Here is a 22,838-nt window from a genome sequence, read left to right on the forward strand (position 1 = left end):
TTTGAGTAGTAGCCCTCCATTGGATGTCTATTTGGTAAACTCTCTGATTCTTTAGGCTGCCACTTTGTCCAAATGATAGTATCCTTTGTTGTGTGCAGAAGTTTTTCCAGTTTCATTAGGTCCCATTAATGAACTGTTGATCTTAGTACCTCCATTAATAGTGTTGAGCTCAGAAAGTTTTCTCCTGTCTCAATGTGCTCAAAGCTATTGCCTACTTTCTCTTCTATCAGATTTAGTGTTTCAAGTTTTATGTTGAGGTTTTTTATCCATTTGAAGTTGGATTTTGTGCAAGATTATAGGTGTGCATCTATTTGCATTCTTCTACATGCTGACATCCAGTTTGACCAGCACCATTTCCTTAAGATACTGTCTTTTTCCCAGCTTCTTTATACAAAATTATGTGTCCACAGGTATGTAGGTTTATGTCTTGGTCTTCAATTGACTCCATTGATCATTGTGTCTTGTTAGGCCAATACCATGGAAGTTTTAGCTGGGACTGGGTTTCATCCAACTGAGTTGTTGGTCAAAAGAGTACCATGGAAACCCCTAAACAACTCATCCTGTTGCCAACACAATAGTTTACTCTTCACAAACTGACAGCAAGGCCCCATTGCTGGAGAAAACACACACCCAATTCACTGAACATGGAGGGGACCACCTAGGACCTACCTAGACTCTTCACCTCCATATTTTGATGTCTAAAAAACAGAAAGGTGCTCTGCAGGATCCTAAAGGAGAAAGTAAACAACAACCCAACTGCAAAACATTTCATCTACAATCTGTTCTGCCTGCAAAATATGCTATAACATTGGTGGCTCAAACCTTGTGGAAACAACCAACTGATGTCTGATTTAACTTAAGGCTCACTCCAGGAGATGAACCTACTATGCCCGATATTTCTTGGGTGACCAAAAATCAGACTTTAGATAGCCTAAAGAGCAAGGGTAAAGCAAAATATTACTAGGGAAAAAAAGTAGTAATAGTAAAACGACTCCTAATGATATTCTGCTATACTCACAGATCAGTGCCTTGCTTAGCCATCATCAGAAAAGCTTCCTTCTCCAGCAGATGGTAACAAATACAGAGAATCACAGCCAGACATTATGTAGAGATAAAAGACCTTGGAACACGCAGCTCTAAACCAGATGTTTCGATCAAATCCCCTCAGAGCTCAGGGAATCCAGTGGAAGAGGAGGCAATGGAAATGGAGGAGACAGAGGGACAGAGGACACCAGGAGAACAAGGTCCTCTATAAACAGCAGAGCAAAGCTCATGTGATCTCAGAGAGACTGGAGCAGCAAGCATAGGCTTACACGGGTCTGTACCAGGTCCTCTGAATATGTACTATAGCTTTCAGTTTGGTATTGGATTTCTGAATGTGTAAACGAGTGGGCCCTGATTGTTGTCCCTTTTCTTGAGGGCTCTTTTATTTATTTATTTATTTTTTGGCTTGGCTCATCCAACTTTGATATGATGGTTTTCATTTTATATTAGTGTATTTTATTTCTCTTATGTTTTATTGCTCTCTCCTAGATGCCTGTTCTCTGTTCTTTTCTAATGAGAAACAGAAAAGGAATTGATCTGGATGCGAGAGGTAGGGAGGAATGGCAGAAGTAGAGGGAGCAGAAAGTCTATTCAGGTTATATTGGATGAGAAAAAAATCTGTGTAATAAAAAAGGAAAAATAGAAAATGAATGCAGAACATACCAAAACATAAATATAAATACAAAGAATATATACATATATATATAATATACATACACTATGTATATGTGTATCTACATATATATTTATATATACATATATGTGTGTGAGTGTGTGTGTGTATACACACATGTATACATGTGATATGTATGAAGTTGTGAAGAAAATGTGATAGAGAAATAGGAAAAATTTGGAAGACAGTGAATGGGGAAGTAGACTAGAACAAAGTTCATTATATTCATGTATAAAATTCTTTAAAATAATTTTTAAAAAGCAAATAAATGCTAAAACATTAAATTGATATAGATGATATTTTAGACTGATTTGTCTCTGTAGGAGAGTCAGGGTAAGTTCCAGTCTGGGGACAACTTTTGGGAAGCTGTAGTTGTATTGGATACTGTGAGAGAGTGGGCAGTGGTATAAAAATGTGAGCAAATAGAGGTTCACAGGAATTTCTTCAAGAAAAGGGGGTGATCTGTATTAGCTATTTGTCCTCTCCTCTACCAGTTCGAGCCCACAATGGAGAAGCACATTTCCTGTATTAAAGACTTTTACATTGCAAGATGAGAGAGGGGCATCATGTGGGATGTAGGGACAACCATTTTCATCCCCATATATGGCATAGCTCATTCCCATGCACAGATACTGAAGCAAAAGACAGATTTATACCACCCAAGCAGGAAATCTGACTGTTTTCCTGTAAATTCATAGCATACAGAGCTTCCAATCAATTTTTAGTGCCTTCTTTACGAATATAAATGGGCTGCCAACATTGAAGGATGAATAATACAAAGCAAATAAATATAAAAAAATACAGAAAATGATAGGACAAAAATATGTTGGCATTGGTTTCAAAGACATTAGAGAAGACATTATATCAAGGAAAATATAAAGAAAAGAATACTATATTTAAAAGGAAGAAAAATGAGAGAATTATAAAAAAAATCAAAGAAATTAAAATCTGGATAATAGGAGTTTCTGCAGAAATATAAAAATAGAATGGAAATAATATCAATGAAAAAGGAAGAGGAAGGAAAAAGAAAGATAGAAGTAATGAAAAAGAAATGATAAACAGGCAGGTAGATTGTGGTGTTTATTTGATTTCACACCATTGAGTCTGCTGGGTCAGGAAGATTGGAAACTCTTGGCCAAACAGTGCTGAAGAATAAATCCCTATCTCAAAAAAATAAAACAAGAACAACATTCTCCTAGAGGGATGAGCACAGATTTTCATCATTCAAGAACCATCAGTATGCTTATCCCAGGAAATAAAATTAAACACACTGTTTCCATTAGTTTTCTCCTGTTGAGGTACAGATTAAGGAAAGAAGGGTTTACTAAAACACAATTCGTGGAACTGGGGGTGAGCAGTCTGGTCACAGTACATCCACTGTCAGGAACCAGAGGACATTGAATGTTGGTACTTGGCTAGCTTTTTCTATTTGGCTGACAGTTAGCGTGGATTTTTCTACCTCAGTTAGCTTAAACCAGTTACTCTTTTACAGGAATCCCTGGGGATTAACTTCATCTTGATAGTTTCTCACCAGCAAGCAGAGACTGGTCAGACTCTAGGCACTGCCAATTTGATCATCCATGTCTGCCATCACACCTACTGATATATCATCACAGGATTTCAGAGCCTACACTGTGAAAAGTTTCTGCTATACTTTGGATGTTGTTCATCTGCCAAAAGTTGATGTGCTAGAATCTGAGATGCTAGAGTTATCATGCTGACAGATGGTGGGTCCTTTAAGAAGTGAAGCCTGGAAGGAGGTCATAGCTCATAGCTGGTAATGCTTTTGGAATAAGTTAATGTTGTTTTCATGGGATCTTGAGCTTGTCCGAAGAGAAGTGATGCTATTGAAAAAATAAACCAAAGAGACAAAATGAGAGAGTCAAACCTGTTCCTGCTCCTCTTGCATTTGCTCCCGTCACCGTGAAGCTGTCTTCTTGGAAGTCCTCGCCAGAGCCAAGCCAATGCTAATAGCATGTCATTGAATACTCAGAACATGGGCTGCATAAATCGTTGTTCTTTAAAAGACTCTCAATCAATAGATGCTTTGTCATAGTAAAGGAGAGTAGAATGATGTGGTTTCTAAATGAACTTCGAGTATTCAAGAGTTTCTTAGTGAAATATTTGATAAAATTAATCTTATCTTCTGCAATTGAAACATGGCAAAACTGATGTTGTCTCTGGCAGTCTAACTGCAAGGACCACCAGGCAGCATATAGTCACTCTGTTTTTACATACAAGGTCTGATTGCTTCTTTTTCTTAATTTTTTTTCTCTTTTTGAGACAAAGTCACACTGTGTAGCCCAGACTAGCCTCCAGGTTGCTATCTTGTTCCCACAGTTTCCTAAACATGGGAGTTACAAGTTTGAATTATAACTCTAGGTTAATGTCCAATTTATTGATTCTGCAATCACTGCTTCCCACAGGTCTAGCTGTTCACTGTGTTCTCCAGGGCATCTTCCAAGTGGTCCTTCAGTGTTCTTCCCTGGACTAGAATGAAATGTGATGTGTACAGTGCTTATATCTCATCTTTCCTTTGTTACTTCATGTTTAAGGTGTCTCCTCGGCGTTAGGTTGGCACACCTCCCTTTACTAAAGAAGTATATAGGAGATAATTAAAAAATAAATGTGTTTAAAATGATCAGTATATATAAAGGATAGAGAGTAAGAATGACATGAGATCGGTAGATGAAAATATAAAGACAAGAATTTCAGAAAACATTTTCAACACTGAGAGGATAAATATATGTGCAACCTAAAATCCTTTATTCATTCAGACTATCTGATGCACATCAAAGTAGCATAAAGTACTTTTATACTTTTAGACAATAGGAAATTGAATTTCCTGTACCTTTTTACAGGAATCTAAGAATCATTTGTAAAGGAAATAAGCCAGATTTGATAAACCATGATTCCAGAAACAAGGCACCCGATATATAAGAAAGCTGAAAAACTTCAGGGTTACAGAACAAAGGAAGTCCCCGCACCATAGTTCCACAATAGGCACAATGCACAGTGGTCCTCTTAGTCATTCAGAGGTCTCTGGTAGAAATACAAGCAGAAAAAAAAACCTGCTTCACATGAATAAAGCCTTGGTGATGTAATATTTTACTATTTTTTTTTTGATAAGCACCTCTCTATTACATTTAACAACACCTAAGCATTTAATAGTAAAACTGATTCTACTCACATGAGAGAAGTGTGGTCAACATGACGGAGCACACAGCAGTGTCACTAAATAGCCCATCAGCTGCGAAGCATAACAGCAGCAAGCAATGGTAGCCTTTACCTCCCAGAACCATCCATTTTCCATAATGTTCCATGATTTCATTTTTCTTTACAGCTGAACAGAATGTCATTTTGTATATGTCCTACATTTGTCATTAACCATTCATCTTTTGATAAGAAGCCAAGTAGATCTCTGGAGCAGCAATACACACATGTAATTATTATCTATGGCAGGATATATATCCCTTTACATATTTTAATAGCGGTGGAAACAATAGGTTATATGTTTGTTCTATTTTTAGCTTATTGAGAAACCTTCATAATCATTCTCCTTGTGGCTGCACCTGTTGAACTCCAACAGCAGTGAATAAGGGTCACACCTTTTCCCTATCATTGCTAATGTTTGATATGTTTTGTGATATTTTTTGGATGATAACCATTTTAAGTGTGGCAAGAATATACATTATTTATGTATTTCAAATATTAACCCCTATCTAAAGTATTGCTGGCAAATATATTACTTTGTTCTGTGGACTGTTTGTTTAATCTATTAACAGATTCATTTGCCATAGAGAAATATTTTAATTTCACACTATCACATTTATTGAATCTTAGGGTTATGCTCTTTGCAATTGGAGCCCTACTCAGAAAGTTCTTGCCTGTGGTGGTGTCTTGAAGTATGTTATGCATGTTTTCTTCTATTAATTTCAATATTACAGTTTTTTAGTTAAGGTATTTTATACATGTAGAATTAATATTTCTGTAGAACAGTGGTTCTCAACTTTCCTAATCCTGAGACCCTTTCACATAGTTCTTCGTGTTGTGGTGACCAGTGAACTATAAAATTATTTTCATTGCTACTTCATAACTATAATTCTGCTACTATTATTAATTGTAATGTAAATATATGATATGCAGGTTATTTGATATGTGACCCCTATGGAAGGTTAACCCTCAAAGGGGTCCTGACCTACAGGTTGAGAATCACTGCTGTAGGGTTTGCATGTGATTTCATTTTCTACAAATGGATAGCCAGTTTTTTTCCAGTACTTTCTGGTGAGTGGGCTCTCCTTTTTTCCAGTGTTCATACCTGTGTGGACTTATTTTATTTTCTTCTATTTGTTTCTTTGGTTTACATTTCTTCTTCTATTTCCGAACAATGTTATCTATATCACCATGGTTCTGTAATATAATTGAAAGTCAGGTGTTAGGATATGTCCAATATCATTCTATCTTTACTATTAAATGCTTTGAATATTTTGTTATTTTATATTTCCACATGAATTATGGAATAGGTTTTTCTAGTTCTGTGAAGAATGTCATTGGAATTTAGATGATTATTGCATTGCACCCGTAAATTACATTTGATGTTACAGCAATTTTCACAATATTGATTCTGTCAGTCAGTAACTATAAGAAGTCTTTCATCATCTACTGACTACTTCAATTATCTTTATAATAGCGTTAACTTTTTTTTGTTGCTCTTAGGTCTTTCAGTTCCTTGGGTAGGATTATGCCTGGTACTCTATTTCTAAGCTATTTGAATAGGATATTTTTACTGGATTTTTTTCTCAAGAAGTTTTTTTTGTGTAGAAATCTATTTTTTCCTTTATTTTTGAGATTCTAATATGTTTACATCATTTACCACCTCCCATTCATCTCTCTAAATATGCCTATATGCATTTCATAGCTCTCTTTCAAATTCTGTTTTGAATCCTCCAACTTTACTGAGTAGAGTCTGCCAGATCCTTTAAGGACATATTCATGTCATCAGCAAATCAGCAAATAATTTGATCTTTATTTTTAAATTGTGTTCTTTTTGTATGTTTCTCCTATATTATTATCATAGCATAACTTCAAGTACTACATAGAATAAGAGTGGAAATGTTGGGCACCCTTGCCTTATTGCACAGATTTAGAGGAAATAATTAATATTAGTTACTTTTTCATCATGTATAATCTTTATTATGTTCAGATAAATTCTTTTAATTCTGACTTTCTTCAAGGCTTTTGTCATGAAGAGATACTAAATTTTATTAAATGACTTCTGCATATATTGGTATGACCGGGTTGTTTATGTCCTTAATTCTATATTCATCTTGGTTACATTTATTATTTTGTATATATTGGAGTTCTTGAAGCAAAACTAACTTGGTTTTAATGTATAGTCATCTTATTGTGTTTTTAATTCAGTGCACAAATGCCACATTGAAAAATTTTAAACCTATATTCATCAGAGCAATTTCTTTGTAGTTTACTTCTGTCCTTATATCTTTAATTGTGTGGACAACTGAGGATCTTTGTGTGTCAAAAGAAGACCATGTTGGTTTCCACGGCAACTTCCAGTGATCCCCTTTAGCTCAGTTCTGGTGACGGGAAAGAAGCAGGAGTAATTCTCTGCTTGGATGTCTCAGATTCAGATTTAGGTCATAGTCTTAAAAATGTTTTAATCTTTTTGTGTGCAAGTAGGTGTTTTGCCTGCATGCATGTCTATGTACCATGTGACTGCCTGGTGCTTGTGAAGGCCAGGAGAAAACACTGGATCCCATGGAAATGGACTTGGAGCTGGTTGTGAGCAGCAACATGGCTACTGAGAATAGGATGCGTGTCCTCTGGAAGAGCAGCCTGTGCTCTTAGCCTGTTTTCCATCTCAGTAGCTCCTAAGTCATAATTCTGCTATATATTGTCATATTCCATTTGCTTTTCAGTAACCAGGACCTTCTCTTTCTGAATGTCTTGCTATCATTCCTCTGAGCAGTTCAATGCTAGAGAGTGCTAAGCCTGACCAGCATCATGGCTGTGGTGGCTGAGGTCCCATTGGTGACAGCACTGGTGTCATCAGGTAGTCAGGGTCCATTCATGGGAGAAGCTTGCTCTCAGCTGATTGGGTGGGAGCATCCTTGGGCAGTGGTGTAGTATCCCTAGCCTTCTTTCTTTTAGCATTCATTCAAATAAAGCTTCTCATCAGCCATCCTACAAAAAAATCCAGGGGATTATTTTAATGAAGAATTTATAGCATTTCTAGAATGTGTGTGGTGACTTATTTGTAAGTTCAAAAAAATCTCAAACTAAAATGGGCAGAGCCCACAATTTTATCTAAATTTTTAAAACGTTTTGTAGAGGAAGGAAATGGAATCAGAGCATATTTTCTTAGCTGCTTTCTACATTATTAGAAAAACCATCATAGAAAGATCAAATGTTTTTAAAGAAAAATTCATGCTTGAAAAAAATATAGAGGCTTCAAGTCAAATAATAATAAAACCTTACAAGAGGAAGTTGATCAGTAATATCTAGTTAATTTAAGAAGATGTCATGGTGTGTGTTAGTTACTTTTCTTTGCTGACATTGCTGTGCCATAATGTCTCTCAGAAGCTTCTTAAGACTGGATCTTTTTTATTTATTTATTTATTTATTTATTTATTTATTTATTTATTTATTTATTTATTTATTTATTTATTTATTTTAGTGTCTGGGTACATGCATGTCCTGTGGGAGTTGGGAGTGTTGAAATACCATATATGTGGAGGTCCGAAGGCCACCTTGGGTGTCAGTCCTGACTTCCACCTTGTTTGAGATATGAATTCTTATTTGCCATTGAATAGGATTCACTAGCTGGCCAGGAAGCCTCCAGGAATTTTCTTATCTTTACCTCCCATCCTGCCACAGGCATGCTCTATACAATATGTATTCTATACAATATGTATTCTATACAATAGACTATACAATATGTATTCTATACAATAGACTATACAGATGCTAATGTTCGGTGATAAACACTTAACCCACTAAGCAATCTTTCAAGCCATGAGGAAGGTTTAACTTGGGTTCGTCTTTTTAGAAGTTTTAGTCCTTTATGACATGGAAGTCATGGTCCAAACTGGCAAAGGCGATAGACCACTGGACATATTCTAGCATGGTTGTTCAGGAAAGCATGAATACACCAGAGAAAGTGGGGTAAACTATAACACTCAAAGCACTGCCCACTCCAGTGATCCTCCCATTTCCCAAAGGTTCCTTAGCCATCCAGAAGAGTGGCATTGGCTGAGTATCAGTGTTCAAACTCATGAACCAAAAGGGTTATATTTTACATGCTAACTATAATACCCTATACTCACATATCCTGTCCTATAGAGATAATCATTAAACAACTTACTTTGATCTGGGGTTCTTCAAATTAATGACTTATTTGCCTTGAATGTGTATAGCAAGCCATAAAGAGGAAAAAAAATTATAGCAAACTTTCTTGTTGGACTATCTTTGGATCACCAGCCCCCAAATACCCACATAGAGACTTCTTATTAATTATGAAAGTTGGCCATTAGCTTGGGTTTGTCCCACTAGCTTTTAACTTAAATTAACCTGCCTTTGTTAACCTATGCTCTTCCATGTGGCTTGGTTACATCTATTCTGTACCTTTTGTCCTATGTCTGACCTCTTCAGTGTCTCCCTAGCATCTCTCTGACTCTCTTCTTCCCAGAGTTCTTTCTCCTTTCAGAAATTCTGCCTATTCTCTCCTGCCTAGCTATTGGCCATTCAGTTCTTTATTAAACCAATCACAGTGACACATCTCCACACAGTATAAACAAATATTCTGCAAAAAAAAATCTATTATTTTTAATTCTCTTCAGAAATAATTTATTTTTATTATAGTTTTTCCCATTTGTTAGAGAATAATTATTAAATTTATAATCATATTTCTTATATTTCTGATTACTGAAAATGTCACATAGTCATTCATGCTAGCTAGTTTCTTGGTGTTTTCTATTACTTTTTCTGGTGAAAAGATTCATAAATATAATTGCTTTCACTATGACATGTTTTGGAATATTAATTCTAAATATCCTTAAAAATAAACTTTTGCTTCCTTTTAGTGCTTTGGTTTATTTCCCTCCAGCTCACATGGTAAATTAATTGGAATCTTCTTAAGAATCATTGCTCTGCTCTCATTAAGAATACCCTTTTGAGATCAAATTATGTTGAAAATAAAATGGTTCTTGAGACCTAATTTATCTGTAGTTTACAGCAATTGGAAAGCTAATTTATCTAATGATGATCAGCATAAATCTCAAGGTCACAGATGGTGAAGTATGCCTAATATTTTTTATGTTGTATTCCTGAATATCCAGGTAATAAGTGAAAACACATAACCCAGATGATGCATCGTTACAAATCTATTGTAAATGTAAGATTAAAAAGTGCTCCTGTAGAATACCTTTTAAATGCCTGATAATTTACTTGGAGTCTAAATGAAATACTACACTGGATGGCTATTGTGAAAGTTGAGCTTGTATTCCTACATTTGGAAACTAGACATCACCCAGGTGGTTAATGGGGAGTAATTTATATACAATCTGTTGTCCAAATCATCTCACTTTTGACTATTCAAATATAACCACATTTCTCGTTGTTAGTGAAGAATTGTCATTTTAATTACCAAATCATCCTTATATTTGTAAAGACACACACATTGCTGCTTGTTTTTAAAGTTCTGATCACATAGAGCTGAGGCAATAGGTATGCTTTTGAAACTGTGGTTAAGTCAAGCCTATGTCAGCAGACTGAAGCAGTAACAGTGAAGGGAGAAGCCTATGCAGAGTAGCACCTGTAGAACTATGTATTGGTGTGATATAGACGTGAAGCCATCCAGAGAGCTGTGCCCATATGAGGGAATTATAAATCCAGAGCAATACTTGCAACTGAGCAGGTGTCCTAAGGGACAGAGAACACAAGTTTGTACCTAAAGCCTCTGCAGGGTCATGGCACCAAAAAGAACCTTTTAAACTATACTGTGGGGGTACTCATAAATTTCTTCTCATTACTTTACATGATTTCAGTTCAGATAAACCTTGTAGCTGGAGAGTTCTCCACCCCTGCCTGGCCCACGATCAGGAGCTCTCTCACCCACCAGTCCTGTAGCCGCTCGGACCCAATCAAACACACAGAGACTTATATTACATAAGCGGCTTGGCCTAGTGCTCGAGCTTCTTGCTTTCTAGTTCCTCTGTCTTAAATTAACCATTTCTGTTCATCCATAAGTTGCAAAGTGGCTCATGGCTTACCAGTACCGTACATCTCGCTTTTCATCTTGACGAACATCTCTCTGCCTCAGCCTTCCACTTCCTACAAGTCTCTTCTCTGCTTGTCCTGCCTATACTTCCTGCCTGGCTACTGGCCAATCAGCATTTTATTTATACAAAGCGATATCCACAGCAAAACCTAAGGTGTTTAATGAACTAGAAGAAAAATTTAAGATAAACACTTGATTTTGATTTTATTGATATGCAATAAATATTTTCAAAGCTAAATGCATTGTGTTTTCTTTAGTTCAATCACAGTAGGCAAGAGATAAAAATCTTATATCCTGGAAGAATCTTCAACCAGAAAATTAGACAAAATATTTATCCTAATCAAAATAATAATTTATTATATACTCATTCCACTTTTTCAACAAGGTGGCTATTTAAAAAACAATTGTAAGTAATATTCAATCTTAGAGTCTAAATTAAAATACAGAGAAATTTGGTGACTATCACATAGATACATATAACTTAAACACTAAATGGTATACTTGAAATACTATGTATGAATACAATCTAATATAACTATATATTATGATTTGATGTAGATTGAATATAATTATTTGTAAATAATAGTCTTTAGTTAATTACCATTAAAAAGCAGTAGTATAATATTTATATAAAAAAGTCAATATACTACAATATAGACTCCATAACTGATAAGTGGAAATTGTGGTCTATATATACAATGGCTGTTGAATATTCAGCTATAAAGAGAAATGAAATTTGCAGAAAAATGGGTTAAACTGGTAAATATTATATTGAATAATCCACAAAAAGTCAAACTAATGTGTTTTTCTTTCATGTGCGTTAGCCGTAGAGAAACCTATTGTTTTGCATCTTCATTAAAATATAATAATAATAGTGAAGTTTGAATGGAGTTATTCTGCATGGTTGGATAGAGTAAGTTATTTAATGGGAATCTTTGTGCTAGGTATAAAATACATCCCTCTGAGGTATTGACCAAGGAGGGACCAGAAACTGCCTGAAACAATACAGGCTATTGCCATTGCTCTAGTTATAACCCAGAAGTAGGTGGTAAGAACCTGTTGTTGAAGGTACCACATACTTTCCTACAGAGCATAGAGATACCAACTAGTGACTCAAGTAGATGATTCCTACTTTCTGGGTAGTTTTTTCAGTGCCAGAAGATGTTGTTTAGGTTGCTTTGAGAGGAAAATTACCAATAATTTTACCCAACTGTGAACGTTGTGGGTTATAATAATAACTTACCAAATAAAACATGCCTGTTGGTGCAGTAATGGCATGGGTGTGGTGGGGATAACCAACTTCTTTCTGATTGGATTTGATGCTTACTCCACAACAAGGAACTCATGCTTGGTACTATGAACTTGGCCAAGAGCAGGGCTGGGACATGATAGGTCCTACAGCTGCTACTTGCCTAAATGGATATATTTCCCAACTGTCTTCTAAATACTCTTGTCTATACCCACAGATAGCTACTCATCAGAGAAGCTTCTTTCTTTGATGAGCAGTGGTTAACAGACACATAACTGGTCCAAGTTCAGATAATATTTGAGTTCTGTATGCTTGGCTCTAAGCAAGGCACGTATTTTACTCTCTGTAAGGCTCAGGGAACATTGTAGAAGAGGATACTGAGAGAATGAAGTGCCAAACGATGAAGAATTCTGTGAAATGCTGTCTTTTATACATGGTATGGCCGCTGCAATAAAAAAAAAAAAAAAAAAACAAAAAAAAACTTACAGTACCTGTTTTAACTTGCACGGGACCTTTACAAGATTCTGTTCATCTGCATTTCATCCTGGGTGGAGGAGAAGTTCACAAGGTCTCACTCTTCCTTGAAGGACCATTGGCAGCTAATTGTCCCTGGGGGCAGTGATATCATTTTTTTCAGTTGTATATCACTCACTTATAAGTTGCACATGCTCCAGTAAAGAACTCCTACTCATGTTCATGCAAACAACCCTAATAAAACTCAGTGGGTCACACAAAAGGGAATGGATTAAGACATGAAAATAGGAGGAGCACTTGTAGGAAAGAAGGATTCAGTGGAAGAGGGATTCACTTTTCTTAAAATGCCCATTGTTCAACCGCTCACATTTATTAAAGCAGACCTTCATTGTATTATGTTACTAATTTAATTAGCACTTTAAGATCAAAAGTCTTTCCCAGTACTAGGTGGTGAAGAAAGAGTAGAGGTAAAGATTCATCCAGTTTTTTCCCTCAGTAATTCATGCTGCCATTTTGTTTAGGAAGTAAACAAGAAAGACTTAGTCTCACTAATACTTCTTTTAGACTCCCAAAGGTAAACTTACATTATACTTACATGCTATTTCTAAACCATGTGAAAATTAGATCTGTTCCTTATTGTCTTAAAATGAAATATTATTGTTAAGTTTTCTTAGCTTTTGCCTACCACACTGCCCTTCTCTGTCATGTGTATTCCAGAGTTGTGGAATGCAAAGTGTTTAATGTGCCAATCAGGTAATATTGAGGATGAGTTACCACAGGAGAAAAAAATGTCTGGTTTAATTTTACATGCATATATGATGGTAGGTACATTAAGTTTTTTTCCAAGTCACAAAGACTCCAATTCTCCATCAAAGACTACATCCTGTTCTCATCCTATGATCTTGTTCACATGAAATGCCTGGATGAAGAAGATAAAAGGGCCACCATTTCACAACGGTACCATAGGGAATTGTGGTGATAAATAGCTTTTCAAAGGCATGATGACAGATGCCATTAAAAGGCGCAAGCTGTTAAATCTAGAGTCTCATATGTGCTTTGTTCTTGATTTCTAAATTTATCTCAGGTTGTTTTCAGAACTTAAAAATACAGCCATGGAGGGGGGCTGGTGATTAGAGAAACTGTTTGAAGTTCACAATCAGAACAGCTGGTCCAAAGACCAGGATGAATTTTGAAAAATTTTTGAAGTAAATGCAAAATAGTGATTGGGGAATGTTTTGGCAAATAGAGAGAGAAACTGTGAGAGACTTATTGCAGGTGTCAAGCATCATTCAGGTTATACATGTTTGTCAAAACTGATATGTCCATTATTCCTTTTGTTTGTAAGGATCAATCTTCATGGTTACTTGAGAAGTTTAAAAATACACAATATTGGGCTAGAAAAACATATATCAGAGTAACTCATGTATAGTTATTTAAATGACAAGTCATACTTTCTAAGGGTGTAAGATCATATTCATATGTCATACAAAGTACCACACCCTGTTGTTAAACTTTCTCCCCAAAAATGATTTTAATAGTTGCTTCCCCTTGTGCTTTTCATTGAGATAAGAATGTGTGATCTACCACTTATTAGTTTCAGTGCATAACAGAACGTTAATATCTGTTAATACCTGCAGAAAAATCTCTAAAATTAAATCCTATCCCATATTTAAATTTTTTCATATAGAATAGAGTAAGAACTCCTTATTTCTATCCCCCAGCTCCTGGCAACTGTCTAACTTGAGAGTTTATGACTACATTATATACCTCCCAGAAATATCATAAGCTATTTGTCCATCTATAAGATGGCTTCTCTCGCACAGGATCATGTCCTCTAGGTTCATTCAATTAGGAAAAATAATATAATAATAATAATAATAATAATAACAATAATATTACTAGTATGACATCTTTTCTGCTTCCATTTATGTGTTGGTGGGTATTTGTGTTTCATCTGTTATCAACAGTGTGATAGTGAACAGAAGAGTGTAGATATCTCATTGAATGAAATCTTTGGTTTAACTCCATCAAATAAACATGCAGAAGGGAGATTTCTGTATAAAATGGCATTCTAGAAGTTTCCAGAGGATCTTTCACAGTTGGAAAATATCACCTCCTCTTCCAAACCCTCAATTCATATAATCAAATTTAGAATAAATATAGATTCTTTTACCCAGTTTGAATTACCTCTTATGATCTGGTTCCTTACTACCTTTCTATCATACTCTATTTTTGCATTCTATTCATTCCATTTAGAGTACAGAGGACTTCTTGCTATTTACAAAACACACCAATTATTGATACCTTTATTTTGGCTTCTACTTCATTATTCACTCTTTTTACAGATAATTGCATTATTATTTTCCAACATTCTTTATGTTAAGCTCTATTCAACTTCTGTTCAAATGTTACCTTCTACTAATCTATATCTTACTCTATTGTTTTAGTGTGTATTAGTTATTTTAACATAACCATCCATTGGTTTTGTTCAATCATCATATGATTTGGACCATGGAATATAAATATCAGTAAGTCATATTGTTGATTGTCTTATTCATTTATTTACCACAATATCTGCAATCCAATAAATATCATAGTAAGTAACATTAAATACATTTATTTTTGTACATTATGATATTACAGTAATGTTAGTTCAGATAGTTAAAGTAGTTAGGGTAATTGAATTTCAGTGTTCTAACACATTAGGACTTTGGAAATGAGAACTTAAATTTGATGTTTCATAGTGTTATGACAGAATATACTTAGGCTCAAGCAGTAAGTCTTGAACTTGATATGACTGTGAGCTATTAATATTAATGCTTGGTGTTGTTTTTTGTTTGTGTGCTTGCAGAGCAGATTTAATTTCTTTCCTTTAGTTGAAAATAGATTTTTTTTCTCAAATAATATATCCTCATTACAGTATTTCCTCCCTCTAGTCCTCACAGTTCATCCTCACCTCCTCTCCAATCCAGATCCACACCCCCCTGTCTCTCATTAGGAAACAAACAAGCTCTTAAGGGATAATAATAAGTATATTGTAAAAAGAAGTTTTACTGTGTTCTGTCCCACCCTGCACTGCCCACAGCAGCTTATAAAATAATCACTCAGAGGCTTAATATTAATTACAAACTGTTTGGTCTATGGCTCAAGCTTCTTGCTTTCTAGATATTACATCTTAAATTAACCCATTTCCATTAATCTACATTTTGCCATATGGCTGTGGCATTACTGGTCTGGTGGCAATCTTGTTCCTTGGGCAGCTAGATGGCACCTGCCCTGACTCTGCCCTTCTTCATGCATCTTGGTTTGGATCGCCAGCCTGGCCAGAACCTGTCTTACTATATAGTCCATAGTAGCTTCTTTATTAACCAATGGTAGCAACATATATTCACAGCATACAGGAAGATTGTCCCACAGCACTGCCCCTTTTCTATCTAATTAAGAAGGATTTTAAAACTACATATAACAAAACAGTTATCAAGCAAGAATTGCAGTTACGATATCTAGTCTATTTGTGTTTGGCAAAATTAAAGAAAATATTCTATTACCTATCCTACATTTGTGCATCTAAAGTTTCATATCTGATTTACTGTTTATCATAACCAAGGAAAACTATAATTATAACTATCTAGTCTTCAACTCCATCAAAGACCCCAGAATGATATAATATTACCTGAGTAAACAGGAAATGCATTGCAAGCAACTTCCAAAATTCTAGAAATGACAGACATATGGCTGCCTGGACAGTCACCCAAAGTTCCACTGTAACATTGAGGCATCCATCTTTAGCCTATGGACCTAGAGTCTCTGGTGTGCTTTTTAGTGAAGCAAGAAACTTGAAGGACTGTTCCACCTATTGGCAAAGTTCATTAGTCACTTTTCTCTGTGTCCTGCAGAATGTCTGGCCATTTCTTCTGTGAAGAAGGAACCTGAAGGATCATCTCATCTTGCTTTGGCAAATTTCAGTGATCAGCTTCCTATGGGTCCTGCATGTCTAATTTCTATAACATATTTTCAAGCAGTCCAGGCAAGAGCAGTTGCTTGCCCAAATGGCTAGTCTTTTCCATATTGTAAGCAAACTCCATAACAATTTTTTCAATGCCTATCATCCACTTTGAAGTAATTAGTGTTGCCAGGAACAGAAGTGTCTCATTGCCTAAGTTATTAAAATATTAAAATATTTTAAAAGCCATATTCTGTAGGTATTTGAAGTGTTTGAAGATTATCTATCTAACTGAAATATATCTTTGTAAACCTAAAAAACTCAACTAACATGACTATAAGTTTCGTTATCATAGATGACTATTAATCTATATTTCTTAATGACATATTACAATTAGTTGCATAAACATAATACCTTAAACAAGAGTAGAAATACATGTACAGTATAAAAAATACTTTAAATTTGTATCAATAAACCAAAATCCATATCAATGTAAAATATGTAAGATTACTAGTTGTTTTTTGATTAAAGTAGATTCAATGATATACTTTTTATTCCATCATTTCTATATCATATCCCCCCTTCTTCTTTAGAAAGAGATTGACTATAACTGTTAGTTTTCTGTCTGCGTTGTGTTCTTACCCTGCAATGAAACGTCACGAAACACGACAGAATCCGCTTATAGAGTTATTAGAAACAAAGGACAGAGAGTGTGCAGGCCTGTGGGAGAGACACGTGCGTGGAGAAGAGGATGGACTTTTAAAACCGGCTTGGGCGTGGCCAGGTCACGTCACTACTCTACGCGTGTGCGTAGATCACATGGTCATGTTGCGCGCTTACATAACCATGCAATGCCACGGACTCTTGATCACGCGAGACCCCTTGGCCCGGAACTTGCCTGGTCAGCCCGGTTGTTTCCCCTAGAGATGATAGAGCTGTCAGTCTGATGAGACCGGCAGTGGACAATTCCTATAGCCCTGGGGAGGTGGGAAGCCTCCAACATGGCCATTATTTGACCTGAGTTAGATATGGATCCTCCTTTTGCTGTAAGAAGTCCACGCTCCCTCCAAATAGCAGCATGGGACAGGAGGATATGAAAAGCATATTTTGAATCGGTATAAACGTTTAGAGATTGTCCCTTTGCCAATTGGAAGGCATGGGTGAGAGCTATCAGCTCAGCCTGTTGGTTAGTGGTGTGTGTGGGCAATGCCTGTGCTTCTATCACCTGAGTGTCTGACACTATGGCATAGCCCGCCTTACGGGTCCCTTCATATAGGAAGGAGCTGCCATCTGTGTACCACCTGGAGAGAAAGAACTCGGGAAGGAGGTAAAGTTTGTAAGCCTTTATAAGTTAAAAGATGGGACAGGTTATGGTGAGAGAAAACAGTAATGGATGACCCAAAACTTAGCTTCTTTGATCCCGAATAAGGAGCTCTGCAGCTGCTAAGGCACGGATACAAGGTGCCCAGCCCTGACTGGTAAGGTCTAGCTTCTTTGACAGATAAGCTACAGGTGCAAAGGAGGGTCCCAGCTGATGCCCTAGAGCTCCCAGGGCAAATCCTCCTTTTTCTGCTACATAAAGGGAGAAGGGACGAGTTAAGTCTGGGAGATGGAGCGCTGGAGCCTGAAGAAGAGCCTGCTGAAGCCTTTGGAAAGGTTTTGTGACAGGATGAAGAAGGGGCTCGTGTGGCGAGCCCTGAGCTGCCTCATATAAGGGGCGGGCAAGGAGAGAGAAAGACGGAACCCAGGACCGTAGAAAGCCCGCTATTCCTAGGAAAGACAGGATTTCCTGTTTAGTGGAAGGGACTGTAAGGGACTGGATTTGACGTTTCCTGTCTACAGTAATAGCCTTGTGAGTTGGAGTAATGGATAGACCTAGATAGGTGACCTGGGGAGCTGACAGCTGAACTTTAGAAGGAGATACCCTGTAACCCGGCTGCATAAGAAATTTAGGAGAGCAGAAGTGTTAGTCTGGCTAACCTGTAAAGATGGGCTACAGAGTAAAATATCATCTACATACTGTATTAGCTTAGAATCAGGGAGAGACAGAGAAAGCAGGTCAGAGGCCAGAGCCTGACCAAATAGGTGTGGACTGTCCCTGAATCCCTGTGGCAGAACAGTCCAGGTCAGCTGTGTGGACCGGTGAGTGTCAGGGTCGGTCCAGGTGAAAGCAAAGATATTTTGAGATTGAGGACTGAGAGGAATAGAAAAGAAGGCATCTTTGAGATCCAGAACTGAGAAGTGAGAGGTTCCTGAGGGGATAGTGGATAGGAGAGTATAAGGGTTAGGTACTACAGGATGGAGAGGGACCACTGCAGAGTTAATGAGCCAGAGGTCTTGAACCAGGCGGTAGGTTCCGTTAGACTTTTTAACTGCAAGTATGGGGGTGTTAAAAGGTGAAGAGGTTGGGCGGAGCAGCTTTTTCCTGAGGAGGTCAGAAATAATGGGCCTAAGTCCTCTCAGGCTCTCGAGTGAGAGAGGGTACTGAGCTCGGGTGATATACCTGGCAGGATCTTGTAGCTGGATAATAACAGGCTGATGGTGTCTAGCAATAGAAGGGTTCTGGGTATCCCAGACTTTTGGGTCTACCTGAGAAGCTGGTAAGGGGAAAGAATTGTCCGAGTCAGAAGAGTTAGTAGCTAGGAGGAGGAGGAGGGGAGCCGATGGCGCGTCTGGGATGAGGCACATGTGTGGGTCGAAAGAAATGGACGCCCCTACCTTAGCTAGGAGATCCCTCCCCATTAAAGGTACAGGGCAGCTTGGCACCACTAAGAATGTGTGTGTGAGAGGGATGCCTCTGAAAATACAATTAAGTGGCGGTGTCTGCTGAGGCAGATAAGGCTGTCCCCCAACCCCGACAATAGGGAGACGAGAAGGAGAGGTGGGCCCCCAAAACTCTCTCAGGACAGAGTAGGTAGCTCCGGTGTCCAAAAGGAATGAGATGGGGTGCCCATTAACTTTGATCACTACTCTTGGTTCCCTGTGTGAGATGGGAGTGGCCGGGGTGGAAACCGGGCAGCGTCAGTCCTCGCTGTAGGCCACGCCTACAAAGTCAGCCAGAGGGTCATTGTCACATTCATCCTCATCTGGCGTTCCTGTGTCGCTTGGGACATCAGGACAGTCAGCTGACCAGTGACCTCTTTTGTGGCATTTCGGACAAGGCTTTGCCGGTGCCTTTCTTGTGCTGTTGGTGCACACCCGTGCCCAGTGGCCTTCTCTCCCGAACTTGTAACAGGAACCAGACGGCTTTCGGGGAGCCGGTCAGACAGTGCTTGCCAGCATCTGGCAGCTCCTTCTATGGGCTTTTTCATCTCTACCATGGTACACCTTAAAAGCTATCGCCTGCATGTCCGCTTGTAGAGTCAGTGGGCCATTCTCCAAACGTTTAAGTTTGTCTCTAATGTCGGGGAAGCTCTGAGAGACAAAGTGGGTCATTAACAGCTGCCTGCCCTCAGGGCTCTCCGGGTCTAAGCTGGTGAACTGAAGTAGAGCCTTGGTGAGCCGCTGGCACCAAAAATGTTAGTTTTCTGTCTGCGTTGTGTTCTTACCCTGCAATGAAACATCACGAAACACGACAGAATCCACTTATAGAGTTTATTAGAAACAAAGGACAGAGAGTGTGCAGGCCTGTGAGAGAGACACGTGCGTGGAGAAGAGGATAGGGAATATCGCGCCGGACTTTTAAAACCGGCTGGGGGCGTGGCCAGGTCACGTCACTACTCTACATGTGTGCATAGATCACATGGTCATGTTGCGCGCTTACATAACCATGCAATGCCACGGACTCTTGATCACGCGAGACCCCTTGGCCCGGAACTTGCTAGGCGGAGATATCCGGGCCCATCAGGTATCCTAGCTACGGGACGCTCTTGATGCGGAAATGGCTAGGCGGAAGTGTCCGCCTGGTAAATGTAACCGTGTTGTGAACCCTTCAATAACCAATGACAATTTACAACCAATCCCCCTTAACTGAAAACAAACATTTATAAACAATATTTTGGGAATTTGAGTGTAGTTCTCTAAACTACTTTCTGCTGATTGGGGGTTCTGACAGTCTTATGGGGATCCTCAAAAATTTTAGAATTATGGTTATATCTTGGCTGTAGTAGTCTGTGAGGCTCCATTGTCTCAGCCAGTTGCCTTGAAGCTGTTCTGGATGTTGGATCATCTTCGCCATAGCTCCCATTGGAGACCTCTCAGAGGGTCTTCCTTGATGTCACCATATTAACCTGAAAGGAATTCACAGCTTCTCATCTTCTGTAGAAACAAAAGCAGAAACTCTTTTCCAAAGCAACATATCCTTAGATGCAAATTTCGAAGTCAAGATACCTTTAAAATATATATGTTGGTTTAACTTAGCAGCACCTACAATCAAATGTCTCTCTGTAGTTAAAAATTCCACAGACAATATAATAACATACAGTATCCAGTATGTGGGTATGTTATTTCTTTATGTGGGTTATTATATTTTTTTATTATTCTATTCCTTTTATAAGGACTTTCTCTTTCCTTTTTCCCCCAAGCCTACATATATTTTTAAACATATTGTAACCCATTTAGACTTTTTTTTCTGTCAAATATTAGTATAGGACCACCCTTAATAATATTCTTTCCAGGGGCCCAGAAGAGAAACTACGAACAGATAGAATTGTTTTCAGGGAAAGAATTTAAGCGCACCATGTGCTTTGTCCGTTAACCTTATTTCTCTATGACAAAATTCTATCTATATAGCTTCCACTCCGTCCTCACATTCAGCTCCTCTCTGTGCCCATTTTTCCTGTCCTCATAGTTTAAGTAAGGTCCTATGCTTTTGACTTCATCTTTGTCCTCTGTTCCTTCATCCTTCATCTATCCTTCCTAGCTCCTTCCTCCTGGCCCTGATAAACTCTACAAGAGATCTATCTTATTATCTAGAGAATCTCTGCCTTTCTCTCTTCTCATTGGCCATGCAGCTCTATCCACCATCTACAGAAAAACTGTCTTGTTCTTTCTTTCCTGGCCACATGATTCTGTTCTGGCCAGGAATCTTGTTCTATCTTTTACTCCACTTGGATATGCAAAAACCTCCTTTGTTCTGAGTCAATTGCTCTAGGAATGCCATTAGGCCCGAAGGCAAGGGATGGTCTGAGCTTCATTTACACAAGAAACAGAGCTATGCATCTACCACCTGCTTGTCTCCTAGGCACTGTTGGGGTGTTAGTTATCTAGTTGATCAATGTCTGAGAAGTTTAGCAGTTTGCCAAAATGGTCTGGTAGTATTTGGGCACACAAGAATTTCATAGCAGAAGACAACTGAATTATTAAAAACTGAATAACATGAAAAATTTCATGATAAATGGCTTACTCTATAAAAATACCTTGAAATTTCTAGGTATAGCTTTAATATCCAGCTGAATCTCTATAATATATTCTCGTGGCCTGCAAGATTTTCCATCTGAATCTGTCTTTTTTTATTTCAGATATTTTACTATCAATTTTACCCAAGATAAATATTTTGTACATACATTATTGTGCCCAAATCATGACCCCCAGAGAGACCACCAAAGACGAGCATGCCGGAATGCAAAAGCAAGGTTTAATTCTGGATATCCAAAAGCAATACAAGCCTAGGCAGGGACTTCGTCCAATACATCCAACGCAGTGGAGGCTGGAGGAAGCGCCCACCTGTCTGCAAGCTCAGTTTTTAAAGGGAAAAGTCACAAGGTTACTTCATTTAGGGGTGCTAGTATGGATACAATTCTGATTGGCTTGCTTCTAGGGACTTCTAGAAATTACTTCTAAGGGAATGGTTGCCCGCCACCATTCTCATTGGCTGCCCTCAGGTGGGGGCATTTCTGTGGTCAGTTACCCTGGAAACCAGGGAAAGGACATTCCATAGTCCGGCAGGCATTACCTTGAGACTCTGTACTTTTACACTTCCTGGTTTCTGGAATCCAAACTGACTGGTTTCAGTAACTAATGGCCTATTCCCAAAAGGAGAAATCTTAGGCCTTAGTTTTTGGGTGAAAGCATTTTGGTTTTATTTCTAAGATGGCTCATTTTGGTCTCACACATTTCAAGTCAAATATATAGGTTTTTATTTTCACAATGAAGAAATGGTCCAATCCTTAAAAGGGGACCAGTAACCTCATATGACAAATTACTGGAATTATCAGTGATT

Source organism: Peromyscus maniculatus, chromosome 3 (assembly GCF_049852395.1).
Source record: "Peromyscus maniculatus bairdii isolate BWxNUB_F1_BW_parent chromosome 3, HU_Pman_BW_mat_3.1, whole genome shotgun sequence".
NCBI lineage: Eukaryota > Metazoa > Chordata > Mammalia > Rodentia > Cricetidae > Peromyscus > Peromyscus maniculatus.